This window comes from Nerophis ophidion, linkage group LG16 (genome assembly GCF_033978795.1).
Source record: "Nerophis ophidion isolate RoL-2023_Sa linkage group LG16, RoL_Noph_v1.0, whole genome shotgun sequence".
Lineage (NCBI taxonomy): Eukaryota > Metazoa > Chordata > Actinopteri > Syngnathiformes > Syngnathidae > Nerophis > Nerophis ophidion.
The window spans coordinates 7,692,672-7,699,139 of NC_084626.1; the positions used below are offsets into that span (position 1 = coordinate 7,692,672).

Consider the following 6,468-nt stretch of genomic DNA (forward strand, 5'->3'; position numbering starts at 1 on the left):
AGCTTTATTTAGGGATATTCCGGGACCGGTAAAATTTTGAAAAAAACTTCAAAAAAATACAACAAGCCACTGGGAACTGATTTTTATTGTTTTTAACCCTTTTGAAATTGTGATAATGTTCCCCTTTAACGACAAAAAGCTACGGGAAACCCTGGTAAATGCTTAAAGGTGAGCTTTGATTACTTTATGACGTCTGTGTCAGGCAGAACAAACTCTTTAACATTTTTGATAGGGAGTGTAGGTATTTAGGTGCTCTTAAGAAATGCTATTGTTAAACTTTCACGGCTATAATGACTTTATATCAGCATTTAGGGACCTCCCCTGTGGTCTACCACTGCTTAGCATGTACCTTAGGAACTATTTGATAAATGAAAATGTGAGGTTTTTTTCCCATTATTTTGGTAAAAAGACTTATTTACCAGCATATAAAATACTCTTGTGACTGTATGTGTACCTTCTATCAGCTTATCACTGCAAAGAAATAACCTATTTCACAAGTATGGCATCCATTTTGTTCTGCACGACCACTTGATACACATCTTGTGAGGCTAGGTACAACAATAATAATAATCATGCAACGCACAAAATTCCTCTTCTTCCTCTTTCTCCATCGTTCTGCTTATGTTGGACGTTTTCCAGAATAAGGTGCTGAAAAGACGATCCATTGACGCTATAAGGACTATTTTTGTGCGCGGCGACATCACTCAAAGGCCGTTCTATGACATCATGGCCTTTGAAATAAAAAATGGGACAAAGGTGTGACACTTTTTAGCAAATAATATACATTCCATCCATTTTGTAGACCAGCCTGGAAGCAGAACCATGCAACCAAAGGGCCAACAACATACGACGTGGCGCCCCGCTGGTCCTTTCCCATCCAACGCTAAAATTTAATGTGAGTTAAAAAAAAAGTCTTCCTTAGACCTTTTGTGACAAGTTAATTTTTGCAAAGTAGGAGCACTTTTTATTTCCTGATGTTTATGACTCTTGTATGCATTTAAAGGGTATCAAACCTCAGTCATACTTTGGTAATTGACTTTTGATATTAGCCAGCTAAGCTTTTTTTAAGCTAATTTTGTAGGTGAACACCTCAGTCATATTTCGGTACCTGACTAATAATACCTGTTAGCATGCTAGCTTTTTTAAGCTAACTTTGTTGGTATTAGTCATATTTTTGGTATTTGACTAATGATAGCTGTTAGTTAGCATGCTAACAACATTAATATGCTCGCTCTTTTTTTTTTTCTCTTGTTCTCTTATTTGTATTTGAGTTTATTAAATGTTAGGGTATAATTTTATTAAACAAAACCAATTTTCTTTTAATTGATGTATAGATTTATCCCAGCTGTATATCTATTTTATAGAGGAATGTAGTTAATCATAGAACTTGCATCCAATGTTATTAAAAAGTATGGATTTTGAATCGAGAATCGGTTTGAATCGAGAATTGATTCTGAATTAAGTCGTTACCCCTAAGAATCGAATCGAATCGTGCGGCACCCAAAGTTTCACAGCCCTAGTGCACACCGCAGAGCAATATATTGTGGTACATGACGTATGTTAAAGTTAGCATTTCATCATGTTAACATTAGCATGCCAATTTTTTAAAGCTAATTTAGCATTATATACCTCACTGTCATATACTTTGGTATTTCACTAATGCTAACTGTAAGCATCTATTGTTAGCATAGTTACCTTTTTTTTAGCTCATTTTGCTCATATTTGTTGTTACCTGATACTATGGGGCCAGCGTGCTAACTGTTAACATTACAATTTGGCCTGGGCTCTTCAGTATACACACAAAATTTCTGCCGAAAGTGCATTTTATAGTTTTGTTGAAAACAATCTATATATTGTAATATTTTAGAACGAGATAACTGCATCCTTTGATTTGTCAGTGGGTGGGCCTCAGTGGAAAGGTTTGGGCGCATCTGATTTTTAGAAGTGCATTGTTAAAAAAAACTAAAAACTAAAAAAAAACTAGCAGCTTAGTCCCCAAAATGTTTCAGTAAAAGTAACAATGACACAATTTTTGTCATGCACTGTAAAAAAAAAAAAAAAGAACGGTACAGTTTTTAATTTACAGTAATGTAGTGTAAAAAAAATTATAGTAGATTTTTTTGTGAAAATTCGGCAGCTCAGTCAACAAAATTTTACCGTCAAAATAAAAGGGGTGCCGTTTTTCATTTTACATTAATGTAATGTAAATCAAATTACTGTAAATTTGTCAAAAAAAAACAAAACACCTCCATCCATCCATCCATTTTCTACCGCTTATTCCCTTTCGGGGTCGCGGGGGGCGCTGGCGCCTATCTCAACTACAATCGGCCTCTGTCCTTAAAAATACAGTACAGTGGCGACCGTAGTGACGAGGAAGAGGGAAAGATTATTAATGGTTCACCTCATGATGTGGAAACGTTGTACAAACATTTTTGTACCAGGAAATATTGAACATAGACAATCATTAATCAAACTTTTTTAACTTACTGTGACAACACTTTCCATTAATTACTACATTTTTATTTTACCTGTACTTCTTGTTGTACTTGTATTTATGTTCTCAGTTTAAGGTTTAATTGACAGTTTGATTGGATTAATTTACCAACTTTTGGGTTTTTTTGTAAACAAAAATGAACGAATCTAAAAGTCACTTGAATCATATTAAATGCTCATTAACAGTTGTTGAAGACATTCCTATTCAACTCGCGGCCAGAGGGCCAAACCTGGTGCGGGAATGACACCTTACCAGCCCTCATAGGCTGAGTTCAAAACTTGGGAGACAAGCATTTTTGCAGCAATTCCTTAAAAATAGGAGTGTTCCTGTTGTACAATAAAATAAGTTAGACCACTGACGAAAACATCTTGGCAGAATGTTTTTTTTTATATTTTAACCTTGCTAACAAACACACAACACTGGACCCAAACTTGTGATTTACTTAAATGAGGTGTTTTTTCAAGACACCCCTTTAAGTCTTCTCCTTTTGGTACTTACACATTTTGATTCATGGAACTAAGGTGTAATTCAGGGGTGTCCAAAGTTTTTATTTGGGGGTCCCATTAGGCTAAAATAAATTAGGCTAACTACATGTAAAGTAACTATATATATATATATATATATATATATATATATATATATATATATATATATATGTATATATATATATATATATATATATATATATATATATATATATATATATATATATATATATATAGCAGCCCGTGGAGATGCACACACTTTGAATGAAAGTCGTCAAGTGTTGTAGCCTGACACTTTTAGCTTCTTACAATATATGAACGCTGACATTGCAGTTGGGTGTATCTAACGGGACTTTATCACACACTTTGACAACATTCATACATTTGGCGACAGGGGGGAAGGAGCGACCGGGCGGCGTGTGTGACAATGCGGCGGCTCACGGCGCAGCTCTTCGCCGGGCTGCTGGCAGCGGTGCTTGTGCGGTGTCGGGCGGGCGGACGGTGGCGGCGGCGGCGGCGGCCCCAGTGTGGCTGAGAGGGTTATTTGGGCTGTCAACGCCGGAGGGGAGTTGCATGTGGACGTGCACGGCATTCACTTCAAAAAGGACCCCTTGGAAGGAAAAGTCGGTAAAGCATCGGATTATGGGATGCGCCTGCCGATCCTCTGCTCCAGCCCTGAGGATCAAGTTCTCTACCAGAACGAGCGCTACAATGAAGACACTTTTGGATATGACATCCCCATTTGTGACAAAAGAGACTATATTCTAGTAATGGAGTATGCAGAGGTTTACTTTGCCCAATCACAGCAAAAGGTCTTTAACGTCCGACTAAATGGCCATGTGGTTGTGAAGGACCTCGATATTTTTGAGCTAGTGGGTCACAGTACCGCACATGACGAAATAATGCCCTTCTCCATTAGACGGGGCAAGCTGAGTGTACAAGGAGAGGTGTCAACTTTCAAGGGCAAGCTCACAGTTGAGTTTGTGCAGGGATATTATGATAACCCCAAGGTCTGCGCTCTCTATGTGATGAAAGGAACACCAGAAGACGTACCAAAACTGCAGCCTCACCCTGGCTTGGAGAAGCATGAGGAAGAGGAGGAAGATGGCGAGGTAGGAGACGACGTCGGGAAGAAGAAGCTCCCACCAGATTCCAAGGCCATGGTCCAGTCGGGCCACCGAACACCAAACCCAGATGCGGCCGACAACAGCAGCCTTATGTTCCCCATCCTGGAGGCCTTTGGCGTCTTCATCCCCATATTGTTCTGCCTCTGTCGGCTGTGAGCCACCAGGACAGACATGAAGACTGGGTGACAGGTGAGGTGAGGTGAGGTGAGGTGAGGTGAGGTGAGGTGAGGTGAGGTGAGGTGAGTGGGTGGAGGAGGTCAGAGCGTACACACCACAAGGAGGGAAATGCCCACCACGCAGCACAATATGAAGACGAGAAACGCATGAGCAGCCAAGAACTGTGGTCACATGGTGTGGCCAAAAACAGCAAACATTGGTCATCCAATTTTTCTTTCACACTCCTCATCATCATCATCCTCAAGCCTGACGAGGGCACAGCAACAGGATCCATCCAAATAAACCACAAAATCAATTATGTGGTTACAGCCACCATCTTTTTCAGTCTTTGGCTTCAAGTCATGTCAGTCATGTCAGTCCCGTGTCCGCCTGCCACACCGCTACAGTAATTACATGATCAAAGTACAGTGGTACCTCCATTTTTATTCATTCAATCCCAAAGTCTAATTTTCTCATGGAAAATGTAAATCTAATTAAGCCGTTCCAGACACCCAATAATATTAACACAAAGTACATGTTATAGTCAATACTTAAAGTAGAAATAATGCAAAATACATACACACTTTATAGTATGAGTTATTATAGAAAAAGTAATGTCAACTACACGTACATATTAGGCAAAATACATTTGTGGAGAGACGGAGCCGACGGGGGGGCGGGACATGCTTTGGCCCTGCTCAAGGTGGCGGCCAGGAGGCGGAGAATGCAGCGGAACAAAGAGGCGGGGGCGTGCTGGAAGCGACGCTGCCGCAACCAAATTCAGGTGCATAGATCGCGCACCGGCACACAATTAACATTTCTCCTGACGCTGTATAAAAGGGGAGAAGGAGAAACGATCAAGGCAGAAGGAGTAGGAGAACCAGCAGAAAGACCTGAAGAGCGAAAACCACAGAGAGCCACAGAGCGACCGAGAACAGCACAAGAAAGACGCGGCTGACTGAAAAGGAGACCGGCGCGAGCAGTGGAGGAGGAGCTGAAAGAGCGACCGACCGACACAGCAAGCAGCCTTTGTTGAAAAATAAAGAGTCAAACCTGTGCGAAGCGATGTCGTTCCGGTAAGGTCCACGCAACCCACATGATGACAACAGGAAGCCGTTCACAGTGGCACTCGACGTGGAAGGACCATCAGAGGCAAAGGAGGACGATTTGCTCCGGGCGCTCGTCGCAGCGCTCACAAAGCTTGCGGAAAGCAGCCAAAAAAATTGACAGCTCATGCAGGCGCTGGCGGACAAGATGGGGGTAGGCGGCGAGTGCCTCCCCAAAGAACGAGTCAAGGAGGACGCCAGTGAAGTCTTGGCTGAAGCGTCCCACCTGGAAGGTTGGGGAGGCTGCAGTGGCGTCTGGACCAGCAGGGCGAGCTGTCGGCCAAAGAGAGGGAGGAAGAGCACACCTTGGTAGAGGAGAGGATTAGAAGAGCTGAAGAGAAATGAGTCGCGGAAGTAATAGAGGAAAAGGAAGAAGAGGACGAAGACGAAGTCAAAGAGGACAAAGAAATAGTCAAAGAGGACGAAGAAGAAATAAAAGAGGACGAAGAAGAAGTCAAAGAGGACGAAGAAGAAGTCACAGAGGACAAAGAAGAGGATGAATTAGAGGATGAAGAAAAAGAAGAAAAAGATTAATCAAATGATGAAGAAGGAAATGAATCGGATGAAGAAGATTAATCAAATTATGAAGAAGAAGATGAATCGGATGAAGAAGAAGATGAATCAAATTATGAAGAAGTAGATAAATCAGATGATGAAGAGGATGATGATGACGAAGAAGATGAATCAAATGATGAAGAAGATGAATCGAATGATAAAAAAGAAGAGGATGAAGATGATGATGATGATGAAGAGGAGCATGATGAGGATGAACCGGAGCATGATGATGATGAGGAGGATGAAGAGGACAAGGTCAAAGAAGACAAAGAAAAGGTCAAAAAGGACGAAGAAGAGAAGACAAGGGACGTGGCGATTTTTTTTTTCCCGCTCCTTCAAAAAAGGGGATGGGGGAGTATGTTCAGCTAGATTGAAGCCTGGCTTGAGTTTGGCGATGGAGGACTGTGGAGAGACAGAGCCGACGGGCCGACGGCGCGGCGGGACATGCTTTTGCCTTGCTCAAAATGGCGGCCAGGAGGCGGAGAATGCAGCGGAACAAAGAGGCGTGGCGTGCCGGAAGCGACGCCGCCGCGATAAAGTTCAAG

General features: G+C 41.8%; 1 pseudogene; it reads left to right on the plus strand.

Moving 5' to 3' along the window:
- Positions 1-3,321: 3,321 nt before the first annotated feature.
- LOC133535634 (malectin-like) lies at positions 3,322-4,262 on the plus strand (annotated as a pseudogene).
- Positions 4,263-6,468: the final 2,206 nt, after the last annotated feature.